Below are 18,945 nucleotides of genomic sequence, written 5' to 3'. Positions count from 1 at the left end.
TTAATCGCAAATGTGCAGCGTTGCTCGTCAACCGCACCGCTGAAATGCAGACCGGCTTTCCCGATGGATCGACAGCATCCCTGCTGGAAATCTATCGGCCAGAATCTGAAAGTGCCCCAGTATCGGTGGCCAACATCCCTTACCGTATGGCCTATGTACGAGAGTATATCTTAAATAAAAGCTACGTCCTCCGCACGGCCACGGATCCACATAGGACAGCACGGCAGCTCTATATTGAATTGATGGGACAACCTCCCCTTAGTAAATTGCAAGTCCGCTTACCTACTGTAAACTGGAAGCAAGTGTGGTCAAATGTTAATAGCAGTATTCTGCCGTCCGATGTGTCTGCGTTGTGGTACAAACTAGTCAACAACACACTGCCCACCAATCAGCGTTTAGCCGACATTCAGCTTCTCGCCTCCCCCAACTGTGGCAGGTGTGGCGTGCCTGACACTAGAGAACACCGCCTGCAATGTCAAGCCGTTTCCGACGTGTGGAGTACTTGCCAGTTAATGGTGGCTCTCATCACGCGAACTACGCCGGCGCACGTCTCAGTTGATTATATCATTGTACCGGATTTTAAATATTTCCCACGCGCAAAACACAACACTGCTGTATGGTTGTTGGGCCACACTGTTTACGCTCTTATCGAACGGCAAATCCACGATGCATTCACTTTTTTGACTTACCTATGGGAAGAATATGCTAAGATCAAAAACAATGAAAAACATCATCAATACTTTGCCAATTTCTTATCAGCTGCATTGCATCATGCGTATGCGAAACAACTGTAAGATGTGTCCGAGCCCATCTTATTTGCATCATTTGTCCTTCAGTCTCGCAATTGAGTTTTGATGTTACGTTCACTGATCTCTTTCTTGCCTCTTACATGCACTTCTATCAATAATTAGTTTAGATATATAGTTAGTGTCAGCTGGTGAAAGATAACCAGTGTCTATTCATTTGTCTAATATTTGTTATGTGCCGGTCTGTAAACTAGTATACATGAGACCATTTTTGGATAAAAAGTAATGAAATGGAGAAAGTTACAGAATGAGAGTAACTGAGTAATAGGATGCGGTTCCAGTCTTAGTCAACTTTAAAAAAAAAAAATAATAAAAAAGAAAAAAAACAAAGAAGAAATAAAAAAGGAACAAAAAAAAAGAAAAAAATAAAAAACAAAAAAAAACAAAAAAAATAAAAAAAAGAAAAAAATAAATAAAAAATAAATAAAAAAAATAAAAAACCAAAAAAAGAAAAAAAGAAAGAAAAAAACAAAAAAAAACAAAAAAAAAGAAAAAGAAAAAAAATAAAAAAATAAATAAAAAAAAATAAAAGAAATAAAAAAGAGAAAGAAAAAAAATAAAAAAAGAAAAAAAAATAAAAAGAAATAAAAAACAAAAAAAATAAAAAAAGAAAAAAAAATAAAAAAAATAAAATAAAAAAAAGAAAAAAGAAAAAAATAAAATAAAAAAAAGTAAAAAAAAAATACACCGGTTCTCGTCCGATCACCGAAGTTAAGCAACATCGGGCCCGGTTAGTACTTGGATGGGTGACCGCCTGGGAACACCGGGTGCTGTTGGCTCTATCTCATTTTTTTAATTTTTACGTCGCTACACCTGCCAGGCCTCTTTTTCGTACTAACTTTCAGGTGTGACAAAGATGCTTCGACGAGCATTTTAAAGTACTGTACTAAACGTAAGACACGAAATTACAGTAATGAACTCAGTTTGAGCAAGAATGCGCGGAGGAAGAGTGCTAGGAACTCGTTGGAAATAACGAAACACTACGAATCGACAGATGTGTCCTTGAAATGCGTCAGAGCCAACTGTTTTGTAGCAGTGCTAAATTCCAAAAACTAACTAAATACATAAATTTAAAAAAAAAAAAAAATCAGCCGTTCTCGTCCGATCACCGAAGATAATCAACAACGTTAGTATTCGGATCGGCGACCGCCTGGGAACTCTGGCTCTCTTCATATTTTTGCTTTTTTGTCGCTACCCCTGCCAGCCCTCTTTTCATGCTACCTTTCTCGTGTGACAAAGATGCTCCCATACTGATTTTAAACAATCGTAAGATGCGATATTAAGGAACTCCGTTCGAAGAAGAGTGTGCCAAGGAAGATTAGCAAAGTGTCTGTGCAAATAACGAAACAGTATGAAACGACAGAAATGTTGTGAAATACGTCAGGGCATATTGTTTTGTAGCAAATTTGTAAACAAAAATGTATCTTTCGCCTCTAGAGGAGATGGGTGCTTTGTTGAACCTCCTGTGTCCTGTGTCCGTGTTTTCGCACCTTTCCACGGCACCTTCCCAGCGCAGCGCTGCTCTAGTAGCTCCGAACGGCCGCACACGGCGTCTCGGACACGCCGGTTCGGCCCGCGCCCATCTCGCAGATGTTTCTCGTGCTTGTGCGGTCATATGGACCGCGACCCGAGCGGCAGCGAGCGGCAGTCGAGCAAAGTCGGGTCAAGTCGGGACGGAAGGGGAGGGGACAGGCGAGAACGCACCGCGCAAATTACACAAATATCTGAAAAGCGCGGCGCGTGTCAGGCAGGTGAGAAAGCTTCCGTCGGTCCAGCAGGACACTGCCACGCCCCGCGCGGTCCCCCCGCCGCCCGGCCGCGCGCAAGCCCCACAAGATGCGTCGCCCGCGAGTGTCGGAGGCCGCATGATAGGCGGTGCAACGAGCAGCTGTGTTGTGCGTCTCACCCACGTGGCGGCGCGCCGCACTGCGCGTCGCCTTCGAGGCGGAAGGACGTGCTTTGCGTCAAATGTGCCACGGAAAACGGCGATTGCGTGTGTTGGGAGAAGGGGCGAAGGCTTCCTCTGCCGTGCGGCTACGTTATAAGGACGCCAACGGCCATACCATGTTGAATACACCGGTTCTCGTCCGATCACCGAAGTTAAGCAACATCGGGCCCGGTTAGTACTTGGATGGGTGACCGCCTGGGAACACCGGGTGCTGTTGGCTCTATCTCATTTTTTTAATTTTTACGTCGCTACACCTGCCAGGCCTCTTTTTCGTACTAACTTTCAGGTGTGACAAAGATGCTTCGACGAGCATTTTAAAGTACTGTACTAAACGTAAGACACGAAATTACAGTAATGAACTCAGTTTGAGCAAGAATGCGCGGAGGAAGAGTGCTAGGAACTCGTTGGAAATAACGAAACACTACGAATCGACAGATGTGTCCTTGAAATGCGTCAGAGCCAACTGTTTTGTAGCAGTGCTAAATTCCAAAAACTAACTAAATACATAAATTTAAAAAAAAAAAAAAATCAGCCGTTCTCGTCCGATCACCGAAGATAATCAACAACGTTAGTATTCGGATCGGCGACCGCCTGGGAACTCTGGCTCTCTTCATATTTTTGCTTTTTTGTCGCTACCCCTGCCAGCCCTCTTTTCATGCTACCTTTCTCGTGTGACAAAGATGCTCCCATACTGATTTTAAACAATCGTAAGATGCGATATTAAGGAACTCCGTTCGAAGAAGAGTGTGCCAAGGAAGATTAGCAAAGTGTCTGTGCAAATAACGAAACTGTATGAAACGACAGAAATGTTGTGAAATACGTCAGGGCATATTGTTTTGTAGCAAATTTGTAAACAAAAATGTATCTTTCGCCTCTAGAGGAGATGGGTGCTTTGTTGAACCTCCTGTGTCCTGTGTCCGTGTTTTCGCACCTTTCCACGGCACCTTCCCAGCGCAGCGCTGCTCTAGTAGCTCCGAACGGCCGCACACGGCGTCTCGGACACGCCGGTTCGGCCCGCGCCCATCTCGCAGATGTTTCTCGTGCTTGTGCGGTCATATGGACCGCGACCCGAGCGGCAGCGAGCGGCAGTCGAGCAAAGTCGGGTCAAGTCGGGACGGAAGGGGAGGGGACAGGCGAGAACGCACCGCGCAAATTACACAAATATCTGAAAAGCGCGGCGCGTGTCAGGCAGGTGAGAAAGCTTCCGTCGGTCCAGCAGGACACTGCCACGCCCCGCGCGGTCCCCCCGCCGCCCGGCCGCGCGCAAGCCCCACAAGATGCGTCGCCCGCGAGTGTCGGAGGCCGCATGATAGGCGGTGCAACGAGCAGCTGTGTTGTGCGTCTCACCCACGTGGCGGCGCGCCGCACTGCGCGTCGCCTTCGAGGCGGAAGGACGTGCTTTGCGTCAAATGTGCCACGGAAAACGGCGATTGCGTGTGTTGGGAGAAGGGGCGAAGGCTTCCTCTGCCGTGCGGCTACGTTATAAGGACGCCAACGGCCATACCATGTTGAATACACCGGTTCTCGTCCGATCACCGAAGTTAAGCAACATCGGGCCCGGTTAGTACTTGGCTGGCTGCCCGCCTGTGAACACGTGTGCCGCTCGCTATTGTGCGTCGCAGGTAGCAGAGGATTTCCCGGCCGTCCCGCCGTCGCCGGCCGGCCACGAGACCGTCCCCGCACCGCGCCCGCTGCCCGCTGCCCGAGGTGGACAGCGTGCCGTCGTCGCTGCTTTGGCGAGTATAAGTTCTTTATTTTATTGACCGGTTATTTTTGGAAAACATGGCATCAACGGCAAACAGGAGGGACACTATCCAGTGTACTTTCGATAAGAATGGTGAAAGACCGAACGCGTTTGAAATTCACAATTGGATCATTGACGATGTGAAAGTACCAGCAGAGGAAATCGAGGGACTACAACTGGACTTTATTTTGAACACACTGTTTGTGAAAATCGGAAATGCCGCGGAAATTGATAGAGTAGTAAATCTAAACAGGGGCATCTGGAAGTTCAAAAATAGGGACGGAACCACAAGTGACGTCACGATCCAGCATTCTGGTTACGGGATCAGGAACATAAAAATATACAATCTGCCTTTCGAAGTCCCTGACGAAGAAATTGTAAAAACCTGCAGACTATACGGAAACGTTTTCGGGATATCTAGAGACAAGTGGTCGAGTGCATACCGCATTCAGGTTGACTCGGGTGTGCGCACCGTAAAAATGGACCTAAGGAAACACATTCCGTCGTTCATCAACGTATGCGGGCACAGAGGCTTCGTCTCGTACACAGGCCAACCTCAGACGTGTTCCATTTGTCACGCCACGGATCACATGAGGAACGACTGCCCACGAAAACGGCCGGTACAGCTTCCTAGAGAGAATACGTACGCAGGCGCGATGATGAATCTCAACGCAGATTTTCCGTCGCTGAGAATAGCGGACGCTGCCCCACAGCCACAGGGAGAGGACAGTAACGGTAACGAGCCTGCCACGGCGGGCCCAGCTGCCGATACAGCCGAACTGGACACAATGGAGGAGGAGGAGGAGGCCACAGAACCCGCGCCCCAGCCCGCTGCCCCGGCCACCCCCGGCCCCGAGCCGGCCGCCGGCCCAGCACCCGGAAGCGCCGACAAAAGGAAGATTAGCGACGGCAGCTCGGACGAGGCCGAACAGCAAGTACAGCCCAAGACGGCGCGTACACAGAAAACGCTGGCGAAGCAAGCGAGAAAGGAAAAAGAACCAGAACGAGAAATAGAAATGATGGAAACTGAAAAAGCAGAAAATGAAAGTGGAACTCCAGCCACACACGAACAGGCACGAGAGAAGAAGATAAGAGAAAACGTGAATCAACTTAAAAAGATACTGAAATTAAACCAAGAAGATGACGTCGCCGCAACCACCTCCAAGAAGAGGAGCGGAGAAAAAGCCAAGGGGAAACAACGGAACACAGAAGAAGACACAGAAACGACAAACAAAACGGCAAACAAAACAGGAAACAAAAAGGAAAGGAAAAGGCAAAATTCCAGTTCCTCACAGGAGAGGAGGCAAAGCGGGCCAGATCGGCCACAGCTGCAGCACACGGACTCTGACGATAGCTCTGACGGGCAATAGAAATGGCTAGGCTGGCAATAAACTCATACCGGATAATCACTTGTAATGTAAATAAAATGACTACAGCAGTAAAGATAGACGCCCTCGCACAGTTCTTAAGACACAGAGCCGCAGACGTAGCGCTTTTGCAAGAAGTGACATCGACGGCGATAGAACGGATACCGGGGTTCGACATCTACACAAATATAGACCCAGAAACGAGGTGCGGCACCGCGATAATGGTCAGACATGGAATAGAAACTGACGAACCCAAGATGTTATCAAACGGCCGAGGAATTGCGATCAAAATAGAGGGCACGTTAGTTGTGAACGTATACGCACCGTCAGGCACAAACAACAAGAGAGCCAGGAGCAACTTCTTTAATGAAGAAATATGTGAACTTATCCTACACAACAACAACAATATCATAATCGGTGGTGACTTCAATTGTGTGATCGCAAAAGAGGATCAGATCCCAGTGGCAAACGTGTGCGCCGAATTACAAGAACTTATTAAACGTTTAAAACTGGAGGATTCGTGGAGAGTGAAAAATCCCACAATCACAGAGTTCACATACTTCTACAGAAACGGAAGAAGCAGACTTGATAGAATTTACGTAAGCAGAGACTTGGCAGACAAAATATCGCGAGTGGAGGTGTGCCCAGTCATGTTTTCCGACCACTCCTGCTACGAGTGCAGCATCCGTTTGGAAACAGAGAAGACGGCGGCGGGAAGAAGCTCCTGGAAGCTAAACACAGACCACCTGCAAGACGTCGCTCTGAGAAAGGAGATAGCAGCCACGTGGCAGGAATGCTTGGCGCAGAGAGCAGAGCACAGCACCACAATAGACTGGTGGATTATGCGCACTAAACCAGCGCTGAGAAGACTGCTAATTCGGTTCTGCGCCGATAAAGCGTTCTGGAGAAGGAACACTGCCGACTTTTATCAACAGTGCCTGAAAGACGCCCTAAATGCGCCGTTAGACGACCAATCTTTCCTGCCTAGGGTGAGGAGGATCAAAGCAAAAATGCTACTGATCAAACAACAGCAACTGAGGGGAGTAATCACAAGAAGTAAAACGTACGGCGAAGTGGAGGACGAGCCCGCTACCCTGCACCACATCAACAGGGAGAGGGAAAGGGCGGCGAGCAAGACCATTAAGGAACTGCGCGACGGCGAAGGGCGATCTCTCAAAACAAAACCAGAAATTAAAAGACACATAGAGACGTACTTTGAACAACTCTTCCAAAAAGAAGAAATAAAGCAACGAGCAGTAACAAAAATCCTGCAAACCACAACACGGATGCTGACGGAGGCAGACAGAACAAAACTGACGGAGACCTTCGACGAAGATGAAGTTAGAGCAGTCCTCAAGAGCAGTGCCAAAGGAAGATCACCGGGCACCGACGGCATCCCGACCGAGTTTTACATCGAGTACTGGGACATAATCGGAGGGAAAGTGACGGAGATGGTAAATGAGATCTTAGGCGGAGAAGAGATACCAGCCAAGCTCACGGATGGGACCATCATACTCATACCGAAACAGAAAAAAGTCCAACGAATAGAAGACTACCGTCCCGTCACGCTCCTGAATGCCGATTATAAATTAATAGCCAAATGCCTCGCAAGCAACTTGAAGACTGCAATGACCAAAACAATAAGTCCGTGGCAGACGTGTGCAGTGCCAGGTAGAAGTATATTTAACGCTACCTCCACCTATAGAGACGTGATAGCACATGCAGCTACCAACAGGAATACAGCAGCAATAATATCCGTAGACTTCAACAAGGCTTTCGATAGGATCGATCACAGCTACTTAATGAAGACGTTAAGAAGACTAGGATTCGGACCAAAATTCAACAGCATCGTCGAAAAACTACTAAAGAATGGCAAATCCAGAATAGCCATAAACGGCTGGACAACAAAATACCTAGCGCTTAACAGGTCAGTGAGGCAAGGCTGCCCCCTGTCAATGGCCCTTTTTGCAGTAGCACTAGATCCGCTATTGAAGAAGATCGCCAATAGCATAGCAGGCTACACGGTCGAAGACAAAGCAGTGGCTTGCGTAGCATACGCAGATGACATGGGAATCTTCATCCAACAACGTGAAGAAATAAAAACGGTGGAAGAAATACTGCACACTTTTGAAGAAGCGTCAGGTGCAAAAATAAACAAAAAGAAAACAGTGCTACTGCCAATTGGGAATAAGCAGATAAATGAAGCGAGTCAGTGGTATGAAGTAGTCGAGAACCACAAAGTACTCGGCATCTTCATGCAGCCTTGCCCACAAAAAATGGCAACATACAACTGGAGGAACGCACTACATGTAATACGAGGCCTCACGAGAGTGCATTCAAACAGGAAACTAACCCTCCATCAAAGAATAGACCTCATAAACACAACGATCCTATCGAAAGCCTACTACCTGGCACAGAACCTGACCTTACCCAAAGAAATAGCTAGGGCAATCACGGGAGCCGTATACTACCTCCTGTGGCGAAGAGAAATCTTCAAAGTGGCGCAGGAAACATGCTCGTTACCGATAGAGGAAGGAGGACTCGGTCTTGTGGAAGTAAGAACGAAATGTGCGGCGCTTCTACTAAAAAGGACGCTGGAAATCAAGGAGAAGAACCCAGAAAGCATCACAGCAGCACTGATAAGAAGAATGAAACCTGCATCTGAAGAACCGCCAATAAACACGAGCCACATCCCGTATAAGATTTGCCACGTAAGACAATACTACATAGACAAGAGCTATGCATTGACAACCGTGGCAAATCCCAGTCACAGGACAGCGAGGAAAATATACAGGGCGCTGAGGGGAAGGCCTGCCAGAAACAAAATAGAAAACAAGTTCCCCAATCACAACTGGCCACAGATATGGAAAAACATCACGGAACCCACGCTACCAAAGCACGTGAAGGCGAGCTGGTACCGAATAGTAAACAAGACGGTAGCAACAAACGAAAAATTAGCCAGAATCAAACTGAGAGATTCAGATAAATGTGAAGCATGCAACTGTGTCGACACATTAGAGCACCGCTTCACATGTAAAAACGGGGTGAGCATATGGGAAACGTGCCAGAGAATGGTGGCAAAAATAAATAGAACGGACCAGCGAGCTATAACACCTACAGTCATCACTGCGCCCGACATCAAACCATTTCCCAGGCCGAAAAGGCTGGCAACCCTGTGGATTCTCGGCATGACAGGCCACGCCATCGTGACGAAGCGGCAGACGGACCACGTCGACTTCCTGATGGACCTCTGGGAGGAACATAAGGAAGCCCAGCAGAAAAGGCGGTACGACGAGAACTTCCAGAACTTCCTCCGGATACCCCTGCAGGCAGCCATCGACGACGTCTTCCCCGGCGGCACGTGACCACCAGCGAGCCTCCCCACAGCACCGCAGCAACCTCGACAGTGCAGTGCAGTGCAGTGATAGTACAAATCCAAAAAGAAAGTGAAAGTAGAAGTGCGCCAAAGTGTTTAAGAAATGCAGCAAAAAGAAAAAGAAAGTGTTTTATCTGTGTGAACACCCTAGGGTGTAGTGTTTCAGTGCTATAACCTCCCAATCACCACCGGAGAACAGGTACATATTAAAGTGTTCTTTCTCTTTCTAAGTGCCACAAAGTCATAAGATGTACTAATAAACCTTTGCACTCATATCTATTTTCACCTTCGTCCTTCAACTGTCAGATCTGTCTTTCCATGTAAGTAATATGTGATGCATGCTTAAACGCCGAACTAAAACCGGACCTCCTTTGTTTCTACCATCTTTTTATGCCTTAAATGCAATATGTAATTTAAATGTATATAACTTAATGTAATTAGTATCTAAATAACTATGCTCATTTTTTTTTATTTTGTTTGTTTGTATGCACATTGCAAGTGAATAACTCTGTGACATCAGAGAAATGCCAGTCATGTCATTATTTGCCACAACAAACTTGGACATAAACATATAGCAATGACAATGGACTACTCTTAGTAACGAAGATAGGGAAAACTGATCGAAGTGCTTAAAAACGAAAAGAATGAAAGGAAAATTACCAAATGGACAACATGTCTTACAAAATAAATAAGGGTAACAAATACCATAAAAAGATGAACAAAAAAAAAATTAATTAGAAAACTGTAGCGCACAAACATGCAGATGATTTATTTTGTTGTTTCTTTCTTATATTTCTGAAATAAAGATTTGGTTACAAAAAAAAAAAAAAAAAAAGGTGCTGTTGGCTCTATCTCATTTTTTTAATTTTTACGTCGCTACACCTGCCAGGCCTCTTTTTCGTACTAACTTTCAGGTGTGACAAAGATGCTTCGACGAGCATTTTAAAGTACTGTACTAAACGTAAGACACGAAATTACAGTAATGAACTCAGTTTGAGCAAGAATGCGCGGAGGAAGAGTGCTAGGAACTCGTTGGAAATAACGAAACACTACGAATCGACAGATGTGTCCTTGAAATGCGTCAGAGCCAACTGTTTTGTAGCAGTGCTAAATTCGAAAAACTAACTAAATACATAAATTAAAAAAAAAAAATCAGCCGTTCTCGTCCGATCACCGAAGATAATCAACAACGTTAGTATTCGGATCGGCGACCGCCTGGGAACTCTGGCTCTCTTCATATTTTTGCTTTTTTGTCGCTACCCCTGCCAGCCCTCTTTTCATGCTACCTTTCTCGTGTGACAAAGATGCTCCCATACTGATTTTAAACAATCGTAAGATGCGATATTAAGGAACTCCGTTCGAAGAAGAGTGTGCCAAGGAAGATTAGCAAAGTGTCTGTGCAAATAACGAAACAGTATGAAACGACAGAAATGTTGTGAAATACGTCAGGGCATATTGTTTTGTAGCAAATTTGTAAACAAAAATGTATCTTTCGCCTCTAGAGGAGATGGGTGCTTTGTTGAACCTCCTGTGTCCTGTGTCCGTGTTTTCGCACCTTTCCACGGCACCTTCCCAGCGCAGCGCTGCTCTAGTAGCTCCGAACGGCCGCACACGGCGTCTCGGACACGCCGGTTCGGCCCGCGCCCATCTCGCAGATGTTTCTCGTGCTTGTGCGGTCATATGGACCGCGACCCGAGCGGCAGCGAGCGGCAGTCGAGCAAAGTCGGGTCAAGTCGGGACGGAAGGGGAGGGGACAGGCGAGAACGCACCGCGCAAATTACACAAATATCTGAAAAGCGCGGCGCGTGTCAGGCAGGTGAGAAAGCTTCCGTCGGTCCAGCAGGACACTGCCACGCCCCGCGCGGTCCCCCCGCCGCCCGGCCGCGCGCAAGCCCCACAAGATGCGTCGCCCGCGAGTGTCGGAGGCCGCATGATAGGCGGTGCAACGAGCAGCTGTGTTGTGCGTCTCACCCACGTGGCGGCGCGCCGCACTGCGCGTCGCCTTCGAGGCGGAAGGACGTGCTTTGCGTCAAATGTGCCACGGAAAACGGCGATTGCGTGTGTTGGGAGAAGGGGCGAAGGCTTCCTCTGCCGTGCGGCTACGTTATAAGGACGCCAACGGCCATACCATGTTGAATACACCGGTTCTCGTCCGATCACCGAAGTTAAGCAACATCGGGCCCGGTTAGTACTTGGATGGGTGACCGCCTGGGAACACCGGGTGCTGTTGGCTCTATCTCATTTTTTTAATTTTTACGTCGCTACACCTGCCAGGCCTCTTTTTCGTACTAACTTTCAGGTGTGACAAAGATGCTTCGACGAGCATTTTAAAGTACTGTACTAAACGTAAGACACGAAATTACAGTAATGAACTCAGTTTGAGCAAGAATGCGCGGAGGAAGAGTGCTAGGAACTCGTTGGAAATAACGAAACACTACGAATCGACAGATGTGTCCTTGAAATGCGTCAGAGCCAACTGTTTTGTAGCAGTGCTAAATTCCAAAAACTAACTAAATACATAAATTTAAAAAAAAAAAAAAAATCAGCCGTTCTCGTCCGATCACCGAAGATAATCAACAACGTTAGTATTCGGATCGGCGACCGCCTGGGAACTCTGGCTCTCTTCATATTTTTGCTTTTTTGTCGCTACCCCTGCCAGCCCTCTTTTCATGCTACCTTTCTCGTGTGACAAAGATGCTCCCATACTGATTTTAAACAATCGTAAGATGCGATATTAAGGAACTCCGTTCGAAGAAGAGTGTGCCAAGGAAGATTAGCAAAGTGTCTGTGCAAATAACGAAACAGTATGAAACGACAGAAATGTTGTGAAATACGTCAGGGCATATTGTTTTGTAGCAAATTTGTAAACAAAAATGTATCTTTCGCCTCTAGAGGAGATGGGTGCTTTGTTGAACCTCCTGTGTCCTGTGTCCGTGTTTTCGCACCTTTCCACGGCACCTTCCCAGCGCAGCGCTGCTCTAGTAGCTCCGAACGGCCGCACACGGCGTCTCGGACACGCCGGTTCGGCCCGCGCCCATCTCGCAGATGTTTCTCGTGCTTGTGCGGTCATATGGACCGCGACCCGAGCGGCAGCGAGCGGCAGTCGAGCAAAGTCGGGTCAAGTCGGGACGGAAGGGGAGGGGACAGGCGAGAACGCACCGCGCAAATTACACAAATATCTGAAAAGCGCGGCGCGTGTCAGGCAGGTGAGAAAGCTTCCGTCGGTCCAGCAGGACACTGCCACGCCCCGCGCGGTCCCCCCGCCGCCCGGCCGCGCGCAAGCCCCACAAGATGCGTCGCCCGCGAGTGTCGGAGGCCGCATGATAGGCGGTGCAACGAGCAGCTGTGTTGTGCGTCTCACCCACGTGGCGGCGCGCCGCACTGCGCGTCGCCTTCGAGGCGGAAGGACGTGCTTTGCGTCAAATGTGCCACGGAAAACGGCGATTGCGTGTGTTGGGAGAAGGGGCGAAGGCTTCCTCTGCCGTGCGGCTACGTTATAAGGACGCCAACGGCCATACCATGTTGAATACACCGGTTCTCGTCCGATCACCGAAGTTAAGCAACATCGGGCCCGGTTAGTACTTGGATGGGTGACCGCCTGGGAACACCGGGTGCTGTTGGCTCTATCTCATTTTTTTAATTTTTACGTCGCTACACCTGCCAGGCCTCTTTTTCGTACTAACTTTCAGGTGTGACAAAGATGCTTCGACGAGCATTTTAAAGTACTGTACTAAACGTAAGACACGAAATTACAGTAATGAACTCAGTTTGAGCAAGAATGCGCGGAGGAAGAGTGCTAGGAACTCGTTGGAAATAACGAAACACTACGAATCGACAGATGTGTCCTTGAAATGCGTCAGAGCCAACTGTTTTGTAGCAGTGCTAAATTCCAAAAACTAACTAAATACATAAATTTAAAAAAAAAAAAAAATCAGCCGTTCTCGTCCGATCACCGAAGATAATCAACAACGTTAGTATTCGGATCGGCGACCGCCTGGGAACTCTGGCTCTCTTCATATTTTTGCTTTTTTGTCGCTACCCCTGCCAGCCCTCTTTTCATGCTACCTTTCTCGTGTGACAAAGATGCTCCCATACTGATTTTAAACAATCGTAAGATGCGATATTAAGGAACTCCGTTCGAAGAAGAGTGTGCCAAGGAAGATTAGCAAAGTGTCTGTGCAAATAACGAAACAGTATGAAACGACAGAAATGTTGTGAAATACGTCAGGGCATATTGTTTTGTAGCAAATTTGTAAACAAAAATGTATCTTTCGCCTCTAGAGGAGATGGGTGCTTTGTTGAACCTCCTGTGTCCTGTGTCCGTGTTTTCGCACCTTTCCACGGCACCTTCCCAGCGCAGCGCTGCTCTAGTAGCTCCGAACGGCCGCACACGGCGTCTCGGACACGCCGGTTCGGCCCGCGCCCATCTCGCAGATGTTTCTCGTGCTTGTGCGGTCATATGGACCGCGACCCGAGCGGCAGCGAGCGGCAGTCGAGCAAAGTCGGGTCAAGTCGGGACGGAAGGGGAGGGGACAGGCGAGAACGCACCGCGCAAATTACACAAATATCTGAAAAGCGCGGCGCGTGTCAGGCAGGTGAGAAAGCTTCCGTCGGTCCAGCAGGACACTGCCACGCCCCGCGCGGTCCCCCCGCCGCCCGGCCGCGCGCAAGCCCCACAAGATGCGTCGCCCGCGAGTGTCGGAGGCCGCATGATAGGCGGTGCAACGAGCAGCTGTGTTGTGCGTCTCACCCACGTGGCGGCGCGCCGCACTGCGCGTCGCCTTCGAGGCGGAAGGACGTGCTTTGCGTCAAATGTGCCACGGAAAACGGCGATTGCGTGTGTTGGGAGAAGGGGCGAAGGCTTCCTCTGCCGTGCGGCTACGTTATAAGGACGCCAACGGCCATACCATGTTGAATACACCGGTTCTCGTCCGATCACCGAAGTTAAGCAACATCGGGCCCGGTTAGTACTTGGATGGGTGACCGCCTGGGAACACCGGGTGCTGTTGGCTCTATCTCATTTTTTTAATTTTTACGTCGCTACACCTGCCAGGCCTCTTTTTCGTACTAACTTTCAGGTGTGACAAAGATGCTTCGACGAGCATTTTAAAGTACTGTACTAAACGTAAGACACGAAATTACAGTAATGAACTCAGTTTGAGCAAGAATGCGCGGAGGAAGAGTGCTAGGAACTCGTTGGAAATAACGAAACACTACGAATCGACAGATGTGTCCTTGAAATGCGTCAGAGCCAACTGTTTTGTAGCAGTGCTAAATTCCAAAAACTAACTAAATACATAAATTTAAAAAAAAAAAAAAAATCAGCCGTTCTCGTCCGATCACCGAAGATAATCAACAACGTTAGTATTCGGATCGGCGACCGCCTGGGAACTCTGGCTCTCTTCATATTTTTGCTTTTTTGTCGCTACCCCTGCCAGCCCTCTTTTCATGCTACCTTTCTCGTGTGACAAAGATGCTCCCATACTGATTTTAAACAATCGTAAGATGCGATATTAAGGAACTCCGTTCGAAGAAGAGTGTGCCAAGGAAGATTAGCAAAGTGTCTGTGCAAATAACGAAACAGTATGAAACGACAGAAATGTTGTGAAATACGTCAGGGCATATTGTTTTGTAGCAAATTTGTAAACAAAAATGTATCTTTCGCCTCTAGAGGAGATGGGTGCTTTGTTGAACCTCCTGTGTCCTGTGTCCGTGTTTTCGCACCTTTCCACGGCACCTTCCCAGCGCAGCGCTGCTCTAGTAGCTCCGAACGGCCGCACACGGCGTCTCGGACACGCCGGTTCGGCCCGCGCCCATCTCGCAGATGTTTCTCGTGCTTGTGCGGTCATATGGACCGCGACCCGAGCGGCAGCGAGCGGCAGTCGAGCAAAGTCGGGTCAAGTCGGGACGGAAGGGGAGGGGACAGGCGAGAACGCACCGCGCAAATTACACAAATATCTGAAAAGCGCGGCGCGTGTCAGGCAGGTGAGAAAGCTTCCGTCGGTCCAGCAGGACACTGCCACGCCCCGCGCGGTCCCCCCGCCGCCCGGCCGCGCGCAAGCCCCACAAGATGCGTCGCCCGCGAGTGTCGGAGGCCGCATGATAGGCGGTGCAACGAGCAGCTGTGTTGTGCGTCTCACCCACGTGGCGGCGCGCCGCACTGCGCGTCGCCTTCGAGGCGGAAGGACGTGCTTTGCGTCAAATGTGCCACGGAAAACGGCGATTGCGTGTGTTGGGAGAAGGGGCGAAGGCTTCCTCTGCCGTGCGGCTACGTTATAAGGACGCCAACGGCCATACCATGTTGAATACACCGGTTCTCGTCCGATCACCGAAGTTAAGCAACATCGGGCCCGGTTAGTACTTGGATGGGTGACCGCCTGGGAACACCGGGTGCTGTTGGCTCTATCTCATTTTTTTAATTTTTACGTCGCTACACCTGCCAGGCCTCTTTTTCGTACTAACTTTCAGGTGTGACAAAGATGCTTCGACGAGCATTTTAAAGTACTGTACTAAACGTAAGACACGAAATTACAGTAATGAACTCAGTTTGAGCAAGAATGCGCGGAGGAAGAGTGCTAGGAACTCGTTGGAAATAACGAAACACTACGAATCGACAGATGTGTCCTTGAAATGCGTCAGAGCCAACTGTTTTGTAGCAGTGCTAAATTCCAAAAACTAACTAAATACATAAATTTAAAAAAAAAAAAAAAAATCAGCCGTTCTCGTCCGATCACCGAAGATAATCAACAACGTTAGTATTCGGATCGGCGACCGCCTGGGAACTCTGGCTCTCTTCATATTTTTGCTTTTTTGTCGCTACCCCTGCCAGCCCTCTTTTCATGCTACCTTTCTCGTGTGACAAAGATGCTCCCATACTGATTTTAAACAATCGTAAGATGCGATATTAAGGAACTCCGTTCGAAGAAGAGTGTGCCAAGGAAGATTAGCAAAGTGTCTCTGCAAATAACGAAACAGTATGAAACGACAGAAATGTTGTGAAATACGTCAGGGCATATTGTTTTGTAGCAAATTTGTAAACAAAAATGTATCTTTCGCCTCTAGAGGAGATGGGTGCTTTGTTGAACCTCCTGTGTCCTGTGTCCGTGTTTTCGCACCTTTCCACGGCACCTTCCCAGCGCAGCGCTGCTCTAGTAGCTCCGAACGGCCGCACACGGCGTCTCGGACACGCCGGTTCGGCCCGCGCCCATCTCGCAGATGTTTCTCGTGCTTGTGCGGTCATATGGACCGCGACCCGAGCGGCAGCGAGCGGCAGTCGAGCAAAGTCGGGACAAGTCGGGACGGAAGGGGAGGGGACAGGCGAGAACGCACCGCGCAAATTACACAAATATCTGAAAAGCGCGGCGCGTGTCAGGCAGGTGAGAAAGCTTCCGTCGGTCCAGCAGGACACTGCCACGCCCCGCGCGGTCCCCCCGCCGCCCGGCCGCGCGCAAGCCCCACAAGATGCGTCGCCCGCGAGTGTCGGAGGCCGCATGATAGGCGGTGCAACGAGCAGCTGTGTTGTGCGTCTCACCCACGTGGCGGCGCGCCGCACTGCGCGTCGCCTTCGAGGCGGAAGGACGTGCTTTGCGTCAAATGTGCCACGGAAAACGGCGATTGCGTGTGTTGGGAGAAGGGGCGAAGGCTTCCTCTGCCGTGCGGCTACGTTATAAGGACGCCAACGGCCATACCATGTTGAATACACCGGTTCTCGTCCGATCACCGAAGTTAAGCAACATCGGGCCCGGTTAGTACTTGGATGGGTGACCGCCTGGGAACACCGGGTGCTGTTGGCTCTATCTCATTTTTTTAATTTTTACGTCGCTACACCTGCCAGGCCTCTTTTTCGTACTAACTTTCAGGTGTGACAAAGATGCTTCGACGAGCATTTTAAAGTACTGTACTAAACGTAAGACACGAAATTACAGTAATGAACTCAGTTTGAGCAAGAATGCGCGGAGGAAGAGTGCTAGGAACTCGTTGGAAATAACGAAACACTACGAATCGACAGATGTGTCCTTGAAATGCGTCAGAGCCAACTGTTTTGTAGCAGTGCTAAATTCCAAAAACTAACTAAATACATAAATTTAAAAAAAAAAAAAAAATCAGCCGTTCTCGTCCGATCACCGAAGATAATCAACAACGTTAGTATTCGGATCGGCGACCGCCTGGGAACTCTGGCTCTCTTCATATTTTTGCTTTTTTGTCGCTACCCCTGCCAGCCCTCTTTTCATGCTACCTTTCTCGTGTGACAAAGATGCTCCCATACTGATTTTAAACAATCGTAAGATGCGATATTAAGGAACTCCGTTCGAAGAAGAGTGTGCCAAGGAAGATTAGCAAAGTGTCTCTGCAAATAACGAAACAGTATGAAACGACAGAAATGTTGTGAAATACGTCAGGGCATATTGTTTTGTAGCAAATTTGTAAACAAAAATGTATCTTTCGCCTCTAGAGGAGATGGGTGCTTTGTTGAACCTCCTGTGTCCTGTGTCCGTGTTTTCGCACCTTTCCACGGCACCTTCCCAGCGCAGCGCTGCTCTAGTAGCTCCGAACGGCCGCACACGGCGTCTCGGACACGCCGGTTCGGCCCGCGCCCATCTCGCAGATGTTTCTCGTGCTTGTGCGGTCATATGGACCGCGACCCGAGCGGCAGCGAGCGGCAGTCGAGCAAAGTCGGGTCAAGTCGGGACGGAAGGGGAGGGGACAGGCGAGAACGCACCGCGCAAATTACACAAATATCTGAAAAGCGCGGCGCGTGTCAGGCAGGTGAGAAAGCTTCCGTCGGTCCAGCAGGACACTGCCACGCCCCGCGCGGTCCCCCCGCCGCCCGGCCGCGCGCAAGCCCCACAAGATGCGTCGCCCGCGAGTGTCGGAGGCCGCATGATAGGCGGTGCAACGAGCAGCTGTGTTGTGCGTCTCACCCACGTGGCGGCGCGCCGCACTGCGCGTCGCCTTCGAGGCGGAAGGACGTGCTTTGCGTCAAATGTGCCACGGAAAACGGCGATTGCGTGTGTTGGGAGAAGGGGCGAAGGCTTCCTCTGCCGTGCGGCTACGTTATAAGGACGCCAACGGCCATACCATGTTGAATACACCGGTTCTCGTCCGATCACCGAAGTTAAGCAACATCGGGCCCGGTTAGTACTTGGATGGGTGACCGCCTGGGAACACCGGGTGCTGTTGGCTCTATCTCATTTTTTTAATTTTTACGTCGCTACACCTGCCAGGCCTCTTTTTCGTACTAACTTTCAGGTGTGACAAAGATGCTTCGACGAGCATTTTAAAGTACTGTACTAAACGTAAGACACGAAATTACAGTAATGAACTCAGTTTGAGCAAGAATGCGCGGAGGAAGAGTGCTAGGAACTCGTTGGAAATAACGAAACACTACGAATCGACAGATGTGTCCTTGAAATGCGTCAGAGCCAACTGTTTTGTAGCAGTGCTAAATTCCAAAAACTAACTAAATACATAAATTTAAAAAAAAAAAAAAAATCAGCCGTTCTCGTCCGATCACCGAAGATAATCAACAACGTTAGTATTCGGATCGGCGACCGCCTGGGAACTCTGGCTCTCTTCATATTTTTGCTTTTTTGTCGCTACCCCTGCCAGCCCTCTTTTCATGCTACCTTTCTCGTGTGACAAAGATGCTCCCATACTGATTTTAAACAATCGTAAGATGCGATATTAAGGAACTCCGTTCGAAG

General features: G+C 48.9%; 7 non-coding genes and 1 pseudogene across 7 annotated transcripts; all 8 read left to right on the top strand.

Annotated features, from left to right (window-relative positions):
• The first annotated feature begins 2,855 nt into the window (after nt 1-2,855).
• On the top strand, nt 2,856-2,974 carry LOC126254016 (5S ribosomal RNA). The gene has a single exon (XR_007546030.1). It is a non-coding gene; the product is annotated as a 5S ribosomal RNA (ribosomal RNA).
• A 1,270-nt stretch (nt 2,975-4,244) lies between these two features.
• On the top strand, nt 4,245-4,362 carry LOC126254085 (5S ribosomal RNA; annotated as a pseudogene).
• Nucleotides 4,363-11,355: 6,993 nt separating this feature from the next.
• Nucleotides 11,356-11,474, top strand: LOC126254004 (5S ribosomal RNA). Its single transcript, XR_007546028.1, has one exon. It is a non-coding gene; the product is annotated as a 5S ribosomal RNA (ribosomal RNA).
• A 1,271-nt stretch (nt 11,475-12,745) lies between these two features.
• LOC126253993 (5S ribosomal RNA) lies at nt 12,746-12,864 on the top strand. The gene has a single exon (XR_007546027.1). It is a non-coding gene; the product is annotated as a 5S ribosomal RNA (ribosomal RNA).
• A 1,270-nt stretch (nt 12,865-14,134) lies between these two features.
• On the top strand, nt 14,135-14,253 carry LOC126253981 (5S ribosomal RNA). The gene has a single exon (XR_007546026.1). It is a non-coding gene; the product is annotated as a 5S ribosomal RNA (ribosomal RNA).
• Nucleotides 14,254-15,524: 1,271 nt separating this feature from the next.
• Nucleotides 15,525-15,643, top strand: LOC126253969 (5S ribosomal RNA). Its single transcript, XR_007546025.1, has one exon. It is a non-coding gene; the product is annotated as a 5S ribosomal RNA (ribosomal RNA).
• Nucleotides 15,644-16,915: 1,272 nt separating this feature from the next.
• Nucleotides 16,916-17,034, top strand: LOC126253958 (5S ribosomal RNA). Its single transcript, XR_007546024.1, has one exon. It is a non-coding gene; the product is annotated as a 5S ribosomal RNA (ribosomal RNA).
• Nucleotides 17,035-18,305: 1,271 nt separating this feature from the next.
• On the top strand, nt 18,306-18,424 carry LOC126253947 (5S ribosomal RNA). The gene has a single exon (XR_007546023.1). It is a non-coding gene; the product is annotated as a 5S ribosomal RNA (ribosomal RNA).
• The last annotated feature ends 521 nt before the right edge of the window (nt 18,425-18,945 follow it).

Source organism: Schistocerca nitens, chromosome 4, assembly GCF_023898315.1.
Source record: "Schistocerca nitens isolate TAMUIC-IGC-003100 chromosome 4, iqSchNite1.1, whole genome shotgun sequence".
In the NCBI taxonomy this organism is placed as follows: Eukaryota; Metazoa; Arthropoda; class Insecta; order Orthoptera; family Acrididae; genus Schistocerca; species Schistocerca nitens.
Note: the sequence above shows the minus strand (reverse complement) of the source record. Positions and strands in the feature narration are given on the sequence as shown.